The sequence below is a fragment of the Cupressus sempervirens genome, chromosome 2, assembly GCF_028749045.1.
Source record: "Cupressus sempervirens isolate cs-2001-9-10 chromosome 2, ASM2874904v1, whole genome shotgun sequence".
NCBI lineage: Eukaryota > Viridiplantae > Streptophyta > Pinopsida > Cupressales > Cupressaceae > Cupressus > Cupressus sempervirens.
The window spans coordinates 524,450,768-524,471,477 of record NC_143119.1 but is presented as its reverse complement, the minus strand read 5'-3'; positions in this window follow the sequence as shown (position 1 = coordinate 524,471,477).

Genomic DNA, 20,710 nt, shown 5'->3' with positions numbered 1-20,710 from the left:
TGCTACAAATTCTAAAAAATGATCTCTGACACGAATTCTTGGTGGAAACATTACTCTACCCTGCCTATGATACCCCTAAATCTAGGATGATTTGTTCCATTATAGGACAAGACTCATCTTTCTACCACCACATCTACCCCTAGCTAAGTGACCAAACTATTATGGATGGTCTAGCCTATAATGAAAAATATCACCTTATCCATAATGCTTCATGGTATGTCATTATTACTAATGACTTGTTTAGGAGAGGTCTCAATGGAACACTCCTTAGGTGTCTACAATATAAAGAGTCCAAACACGCATTAATTGATGTTCACAAGGGCATTTGTGGGTCCCACTTGAATGGCTTGAGACTAGCTCATAAACTTATTAGAGCTAGTTACTACTGGTTGAATATGGAGCAAGAGGCAATCAAGTATGCCAAGTCCTACAAATAGTGCCAGTTCCATTGGAATCTGATTCATGCTCCAACTAGGGAGTTGATTCCATCTACCACACTATGGCCATTTCAACAATGGGCCTTTAATCTAGTGGTTCAGATTCACCCATCTTCTTCTAATGGATATAAGCTCATTATTACAGCTACAGACTACTTCATGAAGTGGGTAGAGGTAGTGCCTCTCACAATAGCAAATGGAAAAATTATAGCTCTATTTATCACAAACTACATCATATGCAAGTATGGTGTACCATCCTCCATTATTACTAACAATGGAGGATAGTTTAAAAACAAAGACCTCAAGGAGTTATGCAAAAAGTTTAGAATAATGCAATATTGGTCTTCTATCTATTACCCCTAGGGTAATGGTCAAGCAGAGGCATCCAACAAGTTGATACTCAAGATCTTGCATTGCACAGTTAGCAAATATGGGAGGGACTAGCACCTCTAGATTAATCTAGCTTTATGGGCATTTAGAACAAGTATTAGAACTCCTACGGATACAACACCCTTTACTTTGGTCTATGGAGCAAATGTCATGCTTCTAATCGAGGTTGAGATTCCTACTCTAAGGATCTCCATGAAGGGCCTCATCACTGATGACAACTATAGAATATCTCAGCTTCAAGAACTAGTGTTGTTAGATGAACATTGACAAGTGGTGTGTGATCATTTTTGAGCTTATTAGAAACATATGTCTAGAAGTTACAATAAGAAAGTTAAGCCACATAACTTCCAATAGGGTGATCTCGTCTTGAGAGAAAACCCTAAGAATCAACAAGAACAGGTCCAAAAAGGGAAGTTCAAACCAAAGTGGCTTGGTCCTTACATAGTCACTACAGTGCTTGGATCTAGTGCTTACTAGCTTTCTACAATCGAGGGAGAAGTACTCAAGAAGCCTATTAACACTCTCCACTTGAAGTGATTCTATATCTAATATGATCTCAAAAGCTCTCTGTACATACTTAAATGTCCTAGAAAAAATCTAAAAATTACAATAAGTCTTTAAAAAAATCATTACCTAGTGAAAACCTAGCAATAGGTGCCTTGGTAATAGAAAAAAAGAGAAAAAAGAGAAAAATACAAAAAAAAAAAATTGAAAAACAAGAAAAAGTGATATTGGTGAAAACCTAGAAACAGGCATCGTGGTAGCAAAAAAAATAGAATCTCTGCCAAGAGGGTGAAAACTTGGTAAACAGGCACCTCTTGTTTACAATGCTCCATCTTCTGGCTTCTTGTACAGTTGCTTTCCTACTTTCACTTCCTACTTTAGTTTCCTGCTTTTCACTCATGTATCCATGGATTGTACAACCTCAGAAATTTTTTCACGATAGTCACCAGTTGTTCCAATTGTGTCTGCCTACTATAGCAAGTGTCACTCCTTTTTGAGATTCTCCTCATAGAATCTCTTTCATCATAGTCATCAATTGTTCCAACTATGTCTGCTTACTATTGCTAGTGTCACTTCTTTTTGAGATTCTCCTCATAGAATCTCTTTTGCAATAATCACCAGTTGTTCCAACTATGTCTGCCTAATGTCGCTAGTATCACTCCTTTTCAAGATTATCCTCATATAATCTCTTTCATGATAGTCACCAGTTGTTCTAATTATGTCTTCCTACTATCGCTAGTGTCACTCTTTGTTGAGATTCTCCTCATAAAATCTCTTTCATGATAGTCACCAGTTGTTGTAACTATGTCTGCCTACTGTCACTTGCATCATAGCTGAGATTCCCCTCATGGGAGATCTCTCTTATGTCAGTCACCAGTCATCCTAACTATGTCTGTCTACTATCGCTCAGTCCTACTCAAGTTCTTCACACTAAAGAATCCTCTTTGACTTCAATCACCAGTCGTTCTGACTGTGTCTGTCTACTGTCATCACCCTACTGAAGAGATTTCTTTCATCCATGTCCTAGGAATTGACACTTGACATCAATCCTATAACACAAAAACACCAAACCCAAAAATGATGAATTTATTTGGATGAATTGATCTTTTCTTTGTTTCTTTTGCTTTTTCTTTCTCATGTCTGCTGAAGCAACTTGATGATGTCATTTTTTTGACTAGAGAAGCAAGGACTAGGGGCATGATCTTTTCTCTGCTTTTTGTTTGTGGTTTAGATTCAACTAATCTGAAGCATCCATATAAGAGGGGTGTCCACTATAAGAGCCTCCATCTCATATTAGATGGTCAGGTGTACCTCGACTCCTTTTATATGGATAAATCAGCAAGTTTGGTTCTTCTCCTTGCTTGTTGGAGTGAACTCTTCATGCTACAGTAAATATTGATACTCATCCTGCTAAGTGAATTTATGGGTCACTATGAGTATATATAGCACACTTCTATCTTAGGTTACAAACGCAAGGGTCATTGTGGACATAATACTTACGAATTACTTGGCATAAGAAGGATCTCTCATGTGTCTGGTATGTCTACATGCAAGAAACATTCTGGTCATCCTAGTATTTATGCTTTAATGCTTATGTTATCTAGCTACATTAAAAGGGACAAATTTTTTCATCATTATGGCTTCTTGTGCCTCAAATGCTTACATTTCATCTCTACAAAATTAGAACATATGTCCTATTCATATTTCCATGATAGCAATGTCAATGGGAATTGTATGACATATGGAGTTTTATTATATGCTCAGTGATGAAAATTGAAGAGGCTTGGTAACCAAACCTAGGGTTGCATCTAGCATAGGTTTGCATTGCATACTTCACTTGGCTAAACACATGATTCGATTGCAAATCTACTTCCATCCTTCATGATGCAAGATTGTTGTTCTCTTCAAAGTATCATGTTTCTACATGGCTGCACAAGTATTTGGTTCTTTGGTCTATCCTCTCGCTCCTCAAGGGGATACCTATCATTGTTAACAAAAACATCGAATGCTATATAAGATGTCAATTCAATCACATTTGTATTTCATATATACTTTCATAATTCATCTCATCTACACTACATTTTCAAATCAAATCAAATATGCATCCATACATCACATCATGTTTGCATCTCATAATCATAGCATAAAAATCGCATAAACATCAAGTTAAAAGATAGACAATTACATGTAAAAAGGATATTCGACTTAGAATCTCGAATATATCAATATCAAAAAATATGCCAATACAAAAATGAGCGCTACTCAAGCACTATCAATAAAAAATAATACAAAATGGTGTTGGCACACCAAACGATACATAGCCAAATCAAAAACTCGAAGACAAAAATTAGTTTAACTCTCTCCAGCTCCATCACCTCCTGGAAGAGGAGGAGGTAGCAGAGGCATATCTGGCCTAGCAGGTGGTCATGCACCTCTTGACTCCTGAGCATACGAAGAGAATTTGAGCACCCACTAAGCCTCATCTAGCACAACTATGGAATAAGCTACAAAATAATAGGCTGCACATGTTGCCTGTAAGTGGGCCTCATCCTGTAGCTACTCTACCCTCCTCCCAATTGTCTCTAGCTACTCTCACAACCCACGAATCTCATGATCTTGCTCAGCTATCTAGGTATCTCGCACAACTATCTAGATCTGTAGCTCTCATAACTATCAAGAGGCTTGTCATATCCACTCTCTGGCTCTCCTCAAGGCATCCTGAGACCCAACAGTCGACTGGTCCTAAATCTCCTCCTCAAGTTGCTCTGCCTATTGGTCAACTAGTTGTTGCTCCTTTGTGTAGGGTCTCTGCCATCAAAGCCTGATCCACCCCACTACCACCTATACCTAGATTGCTCCTCATCTTCCAAAGGGGAATCTACACCTATCAAACTCGATGTCTAACCTAATGTGGTCCCTACTCTGGTGCCTACGGTGGTCCCTATAGAAGCTACAGTGGTGGTACCTACTGGGCTACATGTGGCCCATGAGTTGCCATCCCTACTAGATTTGTAAATCATGGGAAGGGATGGCTAGCAAAATATGCCTGATATGTAGGTGTCATCCTGGCATCTATTACTGTCGGCAGGTAATCCCACTATGTCGCAACCAAGTTATGCACATCAATCATGGATCTCCCTAGATCCAACCTTGAAAACCATCCATGACTCAAATCTCTAGCCAACAGCACATACAAGCAGTACTCATGTGACATATCATGTGGCCAACCATACTAACACCACACACGTGTAATGGGGAATCTCTCAATAATTTGTGTTGAGTAGCCTATCAATGGCTGCAATGCAAACATATGGCTCAGCTCCTGAGGAGCATCATCCTAGTCCTCAGTCTCTCTCCAAGGCCATCATACAATAGATACCAGGTCATCGAGACATGCCCTCCACTACTTAGTCTTGCCCAGACTTATCTAGGTAAGCTAGCTCCTATATCTATAGATGTATGGCTCTATGGGCTATCACTTATCCTCAAAGATGGGACTCATAACTAGGAAGTGCTCCCATGCCTAGATCTATAATACATATACGCCAGTGGCCATACTTCTCTACTCATGGTACATGATCTCGTACATCTCATGGAACATGTGTGTGAGCATGCACTGACCCCACCCAAATCTCTCTAGAGCATCCAACATCCTCGAAAGCATCTGCCCCCAACCACACTCCAATCCATGTTGCCCTATGTCCAACACCAAGAAACAGTTGATAAATATTTCCAAAACTAAAGCTAATCTGTGTGTGGGACCATAAGTGTGGACAAGCTCGTCCCATGTCATAGCCCAACCCGTGATCAAATCCTGATGAAAGATGCCTCATAGTGCCTCTGTGCCTACTCTCGATACTGTATCATAGACTACCCTCGGCCTATGGAAGGGTATGCACATAATCCTGTAGATATCCTTGGGAGTCACAGTCATCTCTCCCTAGGGTAGGTGGAAGGTGTTCATTTTTGAATGGAAACGCTCCACCAATGCAGTTAGTAAGCTGTGATTCACTAGCATTGTTGAGATCTAGCATAAATGAGATATCTCAAGTCTTTCTATATGAGCCATGTCGACATCATCGAGACTCTACAACAAAACTCTATATGGTGGGAAGTGGGACCTAAATTTGATGTCATTGAAGATAAGCTGCACACACGACCAACAACAACATGCAAATGGTCAGTATCCACTCGATGAGGAAACATGTTGAAAATCATTCTACAAATTTTCAACAAAACACAAAAATTTGAACTTAAACATTGCAAATGACACCAATTTTTTGTGCGAGCACGCATTTCCTCATGCGAGATTTCACATCTTCATGTGAGGAAACATGTCTTCGCGTGAGAAGCAACAAAACACTAAGTGACATGCACCCAATATTTCGTGCATCTCACGCAAGAGGTGGGTATCTTCCACTTGAGAAACCTCACCAAGGTGTGCGAAGAAACACTAGGCTAGAGGATCCTCGTGCTAGAAAAGATTGGGCCCATGTGAAGATCGAGATCCTCACCTGAGGACCAATACAGAAAAAATTAAAACCCCTAAAACATGCTAATAAATGCCTTAAAATTCATGGAAAACTAAGTACAAATCAAGATTGTCAACTACTCACCAAAGGTCCATAGTTCATCAGTCAACTATGTCATCGGGAGTGCTAAAAATGATGAGAAGACACGGGGCCCACCATTTTTGCCTCAGAGCTCTCCTATTCACTAAAGACAAAAGTACAAATGATTTGAAAATTACCCTTTCGGCCCTTATATAGGTTTTCACCTAATTTTTCAAAGCTCTCCGATTTGTGCAAAAATCACCCCCTGGAAAATTTGACTGTTCTAAACCCATTTTCGGGATCGAATTCGAAATTTGACACACTTAAGTAGCTCAAAATCACATTTTAAATTTTTGGTACAGATGCAATTAAATGCTTGTGCAATCCATTTTTTTCTAATACTTTGTGAATCTTGGAATCTTTTCAGCTCAAAATTACTTCACAATCAAATATGGTCAACTTTTGGTCAAAATTGATCTTCTGGACCTCAAAATCACTCCAAATTGACTCCAAATTTTCTTCTGATCATTCTGACCTCTTCTATATTCTTTGCACTCTATGATTTCTTTTGTATTTCTTACTACACTGCTCTACCTCATATTTTTGATGTGTCATCTTTCAATTTCACTCTCGAGGGGGTAGGATGATTACATCATTAAATCTTAATTTCAAACTCAATCTGAATCTTATGTCCTCATTACTTGGGGCATTTTATCCCTAGGGGCATCTTTTTCCCCTCTATCTAGCATATTTTTCATCTATCTCATCTTTTCATCAACTAATCACATCTTATAATAGTCTTTATCAGAGTTTGATGGATAGGTATCGGGCCCCAAATCTTGAGGATCAAGCCTTGTTCTAGGGATGATTCCATGATTCATGGTTGGATTTTGTTATCTTTTGTTAGATCTAGGTATCTAGGTGTTCTATCTAGATCCCTTAATGTTAAGCTCTATTCTAGAGATAATCTTCAAAATCTTATCAACTCTAGGTATCTAGGTGTTCCATATGGATCCCTTAAGGTGAAGCTCTGTTCTAGAGATAATATTTAAAAGCTTGTCAACTCTAGGTATCTAGGTGTTCTATCTAGATATCTTAAGGTTAAGCTATGTTTTAGAGATAATCTTTAAAAGCTTATCAACTCTAGGTATCTAGGTGTTCTACTTGGATCCCTTAAGGTTAAGCTCCATTTTGGAGATAATCTTTAAAATCTTATCAATTGGTCTTTGTGTCATAAATTTCAGAACCAATCTTATCAATCTAGGTATCTAGGTGCTCTATCTAGATCCCTTAAGATTAAGCTTCATTCTGGAGATAATATTTATAAGCTTGCCAATTGGTCTTTGTTAATCAATTTCAAAACTAATCTCATTCTGTGTGTTATGCTTTCTAATTGTCTTTGAATTGAATGTGATGCTTGCACATTCATTCAAAGAGAGGCAAATGTAATACCCCAAAATTGGCTCATTGTCATCTCAACCAATTATGGTCTATTTTGGTCAACCCTAAAGTCTTATTTCATTAAGCAATTCTCATTCTGATTTTTGTTACTTGACTTAATTGTCAAATGTAGAAAACCCTAATCTACATTAATCATGCTATTTATTTAATTCCTAAAGTTTTGACTCAGATTAGCTACATTAAAGCTATTGATTAAGATTTGATTTAATTTGAGGTGTTTATCCTTTAATTAAATTAAACTATCTCCTAAGGCTAATATACTAAGGAAATAAATTTATTTAATTTAACAATACTCTCATTCTAATTATTGAATGTAATTATTCAATTAATGGAAATATGCATTTATGAGGTCATATCTCATTTTTATTAAATTAAATAACCTTCCAATTTCATCTCTCCAGTTTAGGAATGGGAATTCCAAGTGATCTACCTCTCGAATTGGAATTGGCTTAATCCACTTATTCTAACACTTGGGTGAATTCCAGTTAACTTTTCATTGCACTCAGGATCTGAGTTAGTTAACCTCACCTACACTAGGAATTTTCCATCCTTATTGGATCTCTACTTCAATCCTGACCATCGATTTGAGTTGATCTCAACTATTAATTGATTTTAGGAATTCTATTTAAGAGGCTTCTAATTCCTCATTTACAGGGTGGGAATTTGAATTGCATCGAAATACTATCAAATTTCATACTCAATTACTCAAGCTTATCATAGCTTTTTTGAATTGCTTAGCATTAATGTCATATTAGATTAAAAATGCATCCATCTAGTTTAATCCTCCTTTACTTGTTATTAGATTAAACTGCGCATCATCTAGCCTAAATGCACTTTCATATTATTGCATAAAATCCTTCCTATTAAAGGGTCTAGTTTTCTGCTTCTCAATCTAAGAGCATATAGGAAAAATCCCTCTAGTTAGAAGGCAATAGGTCATTCTGTCAGACCTCTTGGATAAACAACTCAATGTTTATTCGAGGATGATTCCACAGGTAAGGACCATGTTGAAGTGCATGTGAGTATCTGGGGTCACATTTTTGCATATACATACTGTACTAACTATTCTTTGCTCACTACATGTGGCTATAGGAACATGACCCATTATTCTATAGGAAGGAAACATTATATTCATTCAGCATGCACATATCTAATTCCATTAATCAACCAAAAGTCTTGATTTCTAATATCATATCCAAAAACCATAAATTATATGAAAGATGTAAAAGTTCACAACTCCATATACTTATACAGTCATCATAGCTTAAAAGTCTTCAAATATGAACATAGGAAACTATCAAAAAGACCATGAAATGTATCAAAATATGTCATAAAATATTTTACATCAATGCCTTGCACATTTCTATTTCAAAAATGACAATCTACTTAAATATTTTACTCTATGTCAATACCACCCTGCATACACGTTGACATTAACCCAGATTGTTCAAAATAATAACACACAAGGCAATTCACATTTAATTTAGATGACACATTGATGCTCAACCTCAACATTAACACTCTCTCTAATATCCTCTAACTCATCCAAACTAACTTCCTCTTTGGGTACACATGAGTTAATGCCCAAAGCAATGTCATGTTGTTTTTGTTTCCCTAGAAATATAATAGATTCACAACCCCTAGACAAGTCCTCGATCATTGAAGCACACAACCCTTTAATATGGCTCTAAACCCCAATCCTGGAAAATTTTCCATCAAATAATATTACAGACTACATGTACACTTGAAACACACGTCTAATATTTGAGTCACTGCTAACCATCTCTCGGGGCGCTATACCTCCTATTAGAGCTTTACCCTTCTACAAGTCATAACCCCTTACAACATCATCCAATGTGTTGCATGGAATATAAAATTCCTTCACATTTTCCAAAGATATTTATCGCAATTGGCCATAGCTTTGTAGAAAATTTGTGCAATTGAAGAGAAATATAGATATCAATTGGGATGGAAATATAAAATGGGGCTAGCAGTATTGAACATCACCCAATTAGAGATGCAATTGTAGATTCCACATATGTATACAGATAGATTTTTACCAATATAACAACATGATAGAATGCATCCATCAATTAACTTCTTCCATCAATGAACATGTATAAAGATATAGTAGTTACAAGGAAGAAGCGTCATTAACATCAAGATATATAATTATGTCTTCTTTTTTCATGCTTGTGACAAGAAAATGTATATACTTTAGAAAATAGTGATATAATTCAAATAATAATAAGAGGAAAGTGTCAAAGATAACACTACACAAAAAAAAAAAAGATAATCTATTAAGCCTTATTCATTTGTTAACATATACATTTTGTATGTTGCTTATTGGAAGTGAATATATTTTATGTCACCAACCCATCTAGGGAAGGTGCAAAATGTCCAAGTCATCTAAATTTTAAAAAAATAATAACACAACGGCTACCTATATTGATCCTTTGACTGTTTAACTTGTTAAAGGTATGTTCACTTAGTTATTACTTCATTCTCATTGAAACCCTTATCACTATAATTGGCATTGTTGTCGCTACATTATATTATCTCTTCAACTGTATACTTTATGTATCCCTTAAATGTATTTTTAACATCATAAGTAGTTTTATTATATATTATCTTAATTATAATTTTATATACACTTCATATTTTAAGATTTTACATATAATATATACTACCATATTTTTATATAATGCAAGTACAACATTAACAAACAATGGTTACCTTGAACTAAAGCAAAGCAAATAAATGCATATTAAATCATATTTGATCCATGAATTGATAGGAAATGGGCCAAAAATGCCCATGCACTCCAAATAATCATGCATATACCCTATACAAATGGAAACATATGAACAAAACATGTTTGCATCACATCAATAACCCAACAAGCGTAGCTTGACAATTAATATTCTAGTATTAGGTGGTCTACACTCACTATTGAGAAATAACATAGACATAAACACACAACATTTTACGTATGTGTAAAAAACACAATACATTTTGGACACACTCACAATTCAAGAATACTTAACATTTATGAGATGACATATGTAAATTGTAAAGGATAACATATATAAACTATAAAGGATAACATATTGTTAGAATATATATAGTCCACCAATATAACTGAGGGGGGGAGGGGGGTGTGAATCAATTATAAAATTATTATCACAATTATCAACCTTATTATTCCTTAACCATATGAGCAATATAATCAATAATCATGACAAGATACTCGTACATAATAACACCAAATATGTTAACTAGGGAAACTCTTGATCAAGGAGAAAACCCTGGCAGAGATGGTAACCACAAAATGATGTACTAATAGAAATGTTCCTTGTTAGATGAAGGACCTTGTTAGGAGTCTATGAAATACATCTAGTACATATTAGTCCCTATTAAGAGACTTTTAATCCCTGTTAGGAGATTCCAACTCTGTTAGGAGTTGTGCCAACATTATTAGGAGTTGTAGAAAGAAGATGGACCCACTGTCCAAATAGCTTCAGAGGCAAGACCAATGAACTCACTATCCAAATGAACTTTGCATTATTCCTTGTAGAATAATAGAATTGAATTATACTTCTCCTTCCTTTTTCTATTTCTTGACATGTAAACTTCTTTTCCTTCTAATCTCGATACCAGGTCACCAATTTTACATCCAATAATCCCTTGGACCACTTACTCACATTTACCAAATACTCTTCTCTTTTTCGCACTTCCTTAATCACATTTGTATCACATCCATATCTCAAACAAGGAAAATATATTTCCTTTATACCACGTTCTCAAAACAATTCCTTGATTCACCCTTGAGGCTTTCCTAATTAATTATAAGAGGACCACAATAAGATAATTAATTATTTTGCAATCACACAACACTATTGGCTCATAGCCTTAACAAATTCTCACACATGCGACTCCAAGTCTTGCTCAATTGTTGACACCATCATCAGACTATCATTTGTCACTATCTAACTATTGGAATTACAAGTGGAAAGAGTAAACTTTGAGAGGGGGGGTAAATCAAGAGTTTAAACTTGGACCCGTAAAAAATTCACCATTCATTCATCACATGCATTAATATATTACAATAACATGTAAAGCATATGCATCTAAATCACATAACTATGTAAGTATTCACACACATAACACTAGATATGATTACCTAGAAACCCTCCAAGTGAGAAGGTAAAATTGGGGTGGGGATGACACCAACAAATCTTCACTACTATAGTAATAAAGTGTATCCAATAAAGGTTACAATGATTTGGCCATACAACATGATCTACCTTGTGAAAGGTCTACCCTATTAAAGGCTTACAAAGACTATTAGGTATCAACTTGTTAGAGGATTTCAACACCTTGTTAGAAGTGTGCCTAGTTAGAGGACTTCAAATTACAACTAAGTAAGCAACTTGTTAAAGGATTTCATACAGCCTGTTAGGACTACTCTGTTAAGATATTTAACTGAAATCACCTATTAAAATGTCTTAGCATAGATCTTGCAAGTGGAACTTGCTTGCCTAAAAATAGATCACCTCTACACAATGTTTAATTGATCCTTCATGATTAGATGTCTCAATGTTGTATCCTTTGCTCTATCCTCTATTCTTCTCTAACTGATTATGCAATTCACTCTTACTTCTAAGTCATCTTGAATGCTTTCCAAACTATCTTGTTCACTCCTCCAACCAATCACTCACCCATAAAGAGTTTAGGGTTCATCCTCCTTAAGAAGACTTAGGTGGCTTAGGGTTAAGTATGAATCTATGGCTAAGATTAATCCATTTTGTTGCTTAAACTTTGCCTTTTTTTGATTGGTTGCATGTAACTGCATAGGGAATCCAAATGTAGATTCATCCTTATCTCCAAAATATCAAAATCTATCTTTAAGTTGGCTCAAAAATGGTTTACATAGTTGTTTGTGTCATTATAAAAAAATATGTCAAAACTGTGTCACTTGGCATATGAAGTCTCTGATGCTAGGCATGCATTGTTCTATATACTGTGACTAGGCACCTACATTACTTGGCATCCACTATTTACTTAGCTCCTGAATCATTGTGCATGGCCTATCTGCTTAGCACCTGAGTGACTTGGTGATCATTACAACTCAGCATGGTCTAATATTTACATGTTGTCCTTGGCATGTATTACTAGTTCGGCATGAACTGAGTAAATGGCTTAAGTGTGTTGACACTCACTTATCAAAACTAATCTAAGATCAACAATCTCCCCCTTTGACATGAGTTTCAAAAACACTTGACTATTCACGATCAACCTTAATCCCTTGAGCATAACATATCCATGACTCGGCATATGTACAAAACTTCAAATTTTCAAATTTTGCACTAACTTGTATACCTCAAAATTTGATAACTTCCCCTGAGTTAATGTGTTTGATTTGTATCCAAAATATGTGCTTCCTTTGACTTCAATGCACTATATTTCATACTATTTCATCTGATATGCTCTCTTTGAGCTGATATTTGTCTCTGTTTGTTGCTTTCTCTCAAAAAATGCATATCACCCCAATGATATATCTCTGCTACTATGCTCCCCCTTTGTACATCACCTTTTTTCTTTATTTCCCTTATATTTTCTATCTTCATATTCTCTATATCCCCTTTGTCTTTATCTCCCCCTTTATTAAATCTCCCCCTGTATTATATATCCCCCTTTTTGACACTTATGTCAAATGGGTTATACACCTATGGTGTGTTTGTCCAAAATGATTTATGGAAATCCGTTATTATCCTTAGAGTTGCATCCTAGTTATCACATTCAACATCCAATGACTTAATTTGGATTGCAAGCTTGACAGCAAGGTGTACTAGACCATCTAAAGTATAAAAATTGGGGTCTTTCTTTAGTAAAGTCTCGAAATAGCCTAGCTCCTTGTGCATTATCTCCATATGAGGGGCAAGGGTAGCTTGAATACTTTTCAATTTGGCTCTAATATTATCCTCATCTACTATTAAGATAGCTAACTAACTTTTTGTTTGAAGCAATGTTATGAAATGCTTCTCACTCTAAGCTGGATTTGATGGTAGTCTTGCAACTGATGTAGAAATTTGATTTTCCAAACTTAGAATGTGACTATTGGTCTCTTGTGTGAAGAGTGTAGGGTAGCATAATTTTGTGTACAGTGAGAATATATTCTCAAGTACCTTCTTCACATCCTTAACCTTTGTTTGTAATGCAACTTGTTGTAGTGTTATCTCACTAGATGTTTTCTCATTTACCTTTCCTTGAAACTTCTTTTGAGACCATTCTAAGAGTTTTGCATTTGTATCAAGGTCTTCATTTGTGACATTTTCCACTATATCAGTTAGTTGTTCTATAAGTGGCTTGGTCTCTTCAAGAGTTGGTAGGCTAAATGCAACTAAATGATGTCCTTGATATCTTGGAGTGCTCACTTCTGCCTGTGTTCTCTCGTAAGCATTTCTTGATGTTTTTTCCTCTCTAAGGCTTGTTGCAAAATGCCTATTTGCTCCAATTTCATAGTGTCATAGTCATACTTTGAAATCAAAATTTCTTCATCAAGGCTTATGTCTCCATAATGAATTAGCTTTGCTACTTGTGATGAGCTAGTGCTTGGCACTAAAATTTGCAATGGAATGGCTTCTATGCTTAGCCTTTGAAGAGTTTTTTAAGTAGAAGGAGTGGCAGATGTTGGTAAGGCTACCAGTGCTTGGATGGAAACTTGTTCCTTCACCTTTGTTGTTTTCTCACTCTATTCAAGCTTTCCTTGGTCTATTACTATGACTTGGCTAGCACATTGTTCCTGTCTTGTAGGTAGAGATGAATCTATTTGTCTCATTTCTTGTTGTTGATCTATAGTAGTGTCTTTCTCTCCTGCCTTCTTCTCAATTGCAACACTTGCATCAACCTTGGTGGATGTGTCTACTATTTTTTGAATTAAAGGTTGTATAATGGTCACTAAAGGGATGATTGAAGGTGGTTCTTGTGGATTCACCTTCTCCATTGTGACTTCAGTCACTGCCTTCTATAATTCTTCTACACTAGCTAAAATTGGATTGCCATATAATTTGGCTTGAAGTGTGGACTGATCCAATATCTTATTTAGATAATTTGTAGTAAGTGGATTAATATTCTAAGCTGATGCATCAAAAAAATCCTTAACAATTATGATTTAAGAGGTCTTGGTTGTGTCATGGGGAGGACTAACACTCGGTACTTGTGTGTCCTGCACACTCTATTCATCTTGTTGCTACTCGGTTGTTGCCTTGTCATCATCTTGCTTTTCTATCTCTTCCCCAACTATATTATATTTATCATCATTTTCCTTTTCATCATCATTATCATCATCCTTATCATCATGTTTACCCTCTAAAGGGTCAAGTTCTCCTTGATTGACAGTGGTCAACCCATAAACAAGTTTCCATATTTGAGTTGATTTCTTGACCACGTCTTCAATATTATTTTGAAGAATGTTAAAGAATCTATATTTAGGTGTGAACCTAACTGCATATCTCTTGATAGCCTTAGCAATTTTTCCCTTTGTCAACTCTAGCATCACTTGGGCTAATGTTGTTTCCCTGATCTATTTTTCCATATTCAGACAATAATGTCATTTTTGCTCAACAATATCATATAAACCTTTTGGTATTGAGTTGGAAAATTCTACTAGAGTGTTTTTAAATTTTGACATCTTGGCATATAATGCCTCTTCCACTTGGTTTTTCTCTTCTTTTCCCAGTTTATCAAAATCAATATGTCTAAAACTAGATAAACCAGCATTGATCTTGACATTTTCACATAAGTTCTCAAGATAAAAAAGAGGATTGTGACTTAGCACCTTGAATTGATTGTTATCATCTGATTCTATCTTTTCTTCATCAAAATCTAGTTGTGCCACATATTTCCTTCTTTATCTTTTCTATTGTTGGTCTCCTTGCTCAGTCTGCTTGGTCTTTTCTTTGGCCTTTTGGGTAGTTCCACATGTGTTGGCTCTGGTGGTACATGTAGTAGGCTTGGCTTGGCTAGGTTTTAAAACTTTCTTTTCCTTTGCCACTGGTTGTGCCTTTTCCTTCCCTTTCTTTCACTTGGCAATGGTAGGTGCTTTCTTGGCTTCTTCTCCTTCGACACCTACAGTCTCCTCTTCTTCCTTGTCTCCTCCCATGCTTTGAGTTAGAGCTAGAGGTTCTTGTGCTTGTTCTTCCTCTTCATCCTCTTCTTATTCTTCCTCTTCCTCTTTTGCACCTTCTCCAAACTGTTCTTTTAGCTTCTTAACCAACTTATACTTCTTCTTGATTGTGGAGGCAATTTTTAATTCCATGGCAATCTTTGATTTCAACATCTCATAGTTTCCAAAGACCTTAGTAGTCTTATCTACTTCCTCTACAAGTAGGATTGTTATGGCTATTGAGGCTTCATCTACATTTACCTCATAACCTAAGGGTCTCAACCATCTTACCCTTCATGTGGCAGCTTGCACAAATGTGTAGTTAGCATCAACAAAAAAACATACATCACTATAATGTTTCTTCACTAAGGAAATTGGAATCCTGAGTCTCTGTTTCATTGACTTCTTAAAATATTCAAAATAACTAGTCATTATAGTTTCAAAGTTTTCTCCTAATTGCTCAATCTACTCATTAATTTGTACTATAATTGATTTGTTTGTCTTCCATCCTATAGTACCAAATGAGGGGAATGTATTTTGTACATAAAAGAATATACAAACTAGCATAGAACCAAACTTGCACTGTGCACTCTTAGTTTTCCTTATAGCTCCAAGGTTCTCCATAAGTTGTTGTAGTTGAAGTTCTGCTAGATCATATGTATGATCTTTCTTTACAATTTTATGACCAACATCCATAGTTTTGCAAGGTACACTATTCAATCAACTGGATTGATAGAATTTATTTGATATTACCCTTACAACAAAGTTTAACAATGGATTAGTGATGGTATCTATAATCATACCTCCCTTATTCTAGACTGCTCCAGTATTCTTCTCAATTACTTTCTTGGAATCATTCCTTAGTGTCTTTGGCTGATCTAGGGTTGGGTAACCAGTAACCCTATGCATGATTCTCTTTGTTATTTTGATAGTTCCTCCTTCCAGCCACAAGGAACCATCATGAATTCAGCTTAACACAACTCTTATCCACTTAGTCTTAAATACATTCAAAAAATCTAGGGCTCGTGTCAAACCATTTTTCTCAAAAAAAAATTGTATTCCTCCTTAAAAACACTATTCTCACATAATCTATTATACATACCTATTATCTCCATGTCACCAATGCTTCCTATCTTGCAATTGTAGCATTTAATCACATCTTGCACCATTATCACATTTGTCAGGATCATTGACAATGCATTAGAAGGGTCTTGTTTGTAGGCGATGTCAGGAATAACCTTAAATATAGGTTGTTTAACTTCATTATTGACTAGCTGAGCATTTAAAATTTCTTTCCCTTCAAGATTTTTTGAACTAGATGCCATCTTGTCAAACTACGGTTTATGAAAATTAAAACTGCATAGCTCAGCTTCTGATAAATACCTTTGAAAATCTGTCAAACTGATGATAAATCTCTACACAAATATTTTATAATCACTTCTAACAAATTTGAGGTCGCTACTAGCTAGCTCTTCTAGCTCTTTCTCGATTTCAAAATGATGAAAAATGAGCTCAAATTGATCATATACCCTTTGAAAACCTTGCATATAATGCTAAGTGCTTACACAATTGTAAGCTTGATAATAACCATTTTTGGGTTTAATCAACATCCATTGATGTTTCCACCACTTGGAAACTACTACGAGTTTGACATTCATTAGATAGTCTGGTACCTCGGCATCAACTAACATTCTACTTGACATATACAGGAAATGTTCCATACTTGGCAAAAACATGAAAAATTTAAAGATTTGTCTTAGATTTCTAACAACATCTTGCATCTTTATTCATGCTAATTTAATCTTTTTAATATTATATCCTTTTGGAACTAATGCATGATATAACCTTTAAATATCAGTGAGGTGTGACCACCTGACCCATTGGGTGAAGTAATCCCTTCTCCATTTGATGTGTTGCAAGCACCTTTCTTCTTCCATGTCTTGTTTATCTCATATCTAATTTGTTCAACGTTTTCCTTGTCTTTGCCTTTATCAAATTCACAACTTAGTGCCTTTGACCTGGTTGGACAGTATTTACTGATGTGACCAGTCTTCAAATAGCTAAAATATGTAGTTTGACTCAACCATCTTTTGTAGTTGCCACTGAAGTGTTTCCTAAGGCAACTCTTAGGAACATGTCCATATTCTTGACAATAATGACAGCTATATCTTGTATTATAATCCCAATTGTAGGAGTTCCCATTACTTCTTACCTTTGTTGGCTTGTTTGATGACGACCTAGATTTGGATTTGCATTCAAAAGCTCTATGTCCATGATTTTGATAGTTGTAGCAATAACCTTCAAATCTTTGTTTATGAATGGTCCTGGTTTTGCATTCATGTGCTTGATGACCTTGCTTGTTGCACTTATGACAATGAGTCATGTTCTTAGGCTTGACATTCTGATTTGAAGTTTTTCTCCTGCACACATTAGCATTATGTCCTTTCTTACCACAATTATGACAAGTAGGTTTGGAGTTCTCACCTTTGATGTTCCTTTCTTTTACAACTTTGGCTGATGTTCCTTCTTCAATGCTTGTGTAGCCCAGTCCTGATGTATCATTGTTAGGTCTAGAGGACCTCAATAATTGCTCAAAGTATTTGATGGCTTCATTTGGCTTATTGAAACTTTCAGCAAATTCCTTTTCTCTCCTTAGGTCACTCTGCAAGTGTTCATTCTACAACTTTAGTGTAGTTATCTTAATGTCCTTGGCATTCAGTTCATAGTTGGCATTCATCATTTGACTTAGAGTATCCAATTGTATGTTGGAAATCTTGATTAAATCTATTAACTTCTCTTCCAATATGTTGGCCAGAATTTGTTTGTCTTCTTCAATCATGGCTTTGTCTTCCATAGCCTTCTTCTTTGCTTCAATCACCTCACATAGTAGTACAGCTTGTGATTCTTACTCTAGCTTGAGATTTCTTATTTCCTTAGCTTGGATTCTATTCTTTTCCATTAGATCTGCAACCGCTACATCAAATTCATTAGAGTCACCATCTGCAACTCTTTGTATAGTGTGTCATTCTCTAGAATAGAAATCTCTTTCCTTCTCTTCAAGGATTTCTTTAGTTCATCTCTTGCCTCATTTAGTTGATGTAATATAAGATGTATTTCAATCTCCTAGTTCTCAATAGTCTTTCCCAGCTTTTAGACTTGTATTTCAAGATCTTTCCTCAAAGCTTCTCTTCTAGAGAACTAGTATCTGATACCAATTCTTGGAATTACAAGTGGAAAGAGTAAACTTATTGGGGGGGTGAATCAGGAGTTTAAACTTGTACATATAAAACTTTCACCATTCATTCATCACATGCATTAATATACTGAACTAATACAAAAAGCATATGCATCTAAATTACATAACTATGTAAGCATTCACACACATAACACTAGATATGATTACCCAAAAACCCTCCAAGTGAGAAGGTAAAATTGGAGTGCCCAAAAATTTTTACTACTATAGTAATAAAGTGTATCCAATGAAGGTTACAATGATTTGACCATGAAACATTATCTACCCAGTGAAAGGTCTACCATGTTAAAGGCTTGCAAAGACTGTTAGGTCTCACCTTATTAGAGGGTTTCAACACCCTATTAGAAGTGTTCCTGGTTAGAGGACTTCAACTTACAACTAACTAAGCACCCTATTAAAGGATTGCATATAGCCTATTAGGACTACTTTGTTAAGAGATTTAACTAAAATCACCTATTAAAATGTCTCAACATAGATCCTATGATTGGCACTTGCTTTCCTAATAATAGACCACCTCTACATAATGTTTAATTGATCCTTCATGATTAGATGTCTCAATGTTTTATCCCTTGCTCCATCCTTTGTTCTTCTCTAACTGATTCTACAATTCACTCTTACTTCTATTGCAAACTATCGTGTTTGCTCCTCCAATTTGATCACTCACCCACAAAGAGTTTAGGGCTTTGTCCTCCTTAAGAATACTTAGGTGGCTTAGGGTTAGGTATGAATCTATGGATGAGATTCATCTATTTTGTGGCTTAAACCTTCCCTTTTTCTGATTGGTCACATGTAATTGCATAGGGAATCCAAATATAGATTCATCCTTATCTTCAAAATATCAAAATTTATCTTTAAGTTGGCTCAAAAATGGTTTACATAGTTGTTTGTGCCATTACAAACAAATATGTCAAAATTGTGTCACTCAGCATATGAAGTCTCTGATGCTTGACATGCACTGTTCTGTATACTATGACTTGGCACCTACATTACTTGGCATCCACTGTTTACTCGGCTCCTAAATCACTTGACATGGTCTATCTTCTCGGCACCTGAGTGAATTGGCACATGAGTGACTCAGCACATGAGTGACTCGACACTCATTACAACTCGATATAGTCTAATATTTACATGTTGTGCTTGGCATGTATTACTAGTTTGACATGAACTGAGTAAATGGCTTAAGTGTGTTGACACTCACTTGTCAAAACCAATCTGAGATCAACAATAACTTCACATATCTTGATTATATCTCTGTTAGGATATACAATCCAATCATCAAAAATTGCTTATTAGGTACTCTATCTCTATACAATTCTTTGTAAATCACGTATATCTTCCACATTTCTTTGACTTATTCGATGTGCACTTAACCTTATTATTGTGGTTTCACAACACACAACCCATTTTTCTTAGAAATGGGGACCCCCTACTTTATTTTTTTAGCTTTTTGGATCCCTAGTCTAGGGCTCGGATCTTTTTTAGGGTTTTATCTAGTGTTTTTTGACCTAATTTAGGTCTTGATTCAAAAATTTGATTTTGAAAATCATCTAAGAGGTTATTATTTTTGCAAATAAAAATGGTGCACTAGCACACATCCCTATGTGTGCTAGTACACCAGATTCATAGAGAAGGCATCACCCTTAGTGATGCGCAGTTGCACAACACCAAGGGGTGTGCTGGGTCCTAGGGCCTATAAAACCTGAGACCTCCCTACCCCCTTCACTTCACATTTTCTTTGCTTCCAGTTCTCACATCACAATAGCGCAACCCCTTAGGTGTACATGTTCTCCCCTTACCAGACCTACACAAATGCAACAACATGAAACCAAGTTAAGGTGCATAGTTGCACACCTATTTGCACAACTTTTATAATGCTAAAAAGCTTTAAAAACATTTTTTTAAAAAAATTAACAAATTGAATATACACCTAGACAAAAGGTGCGCA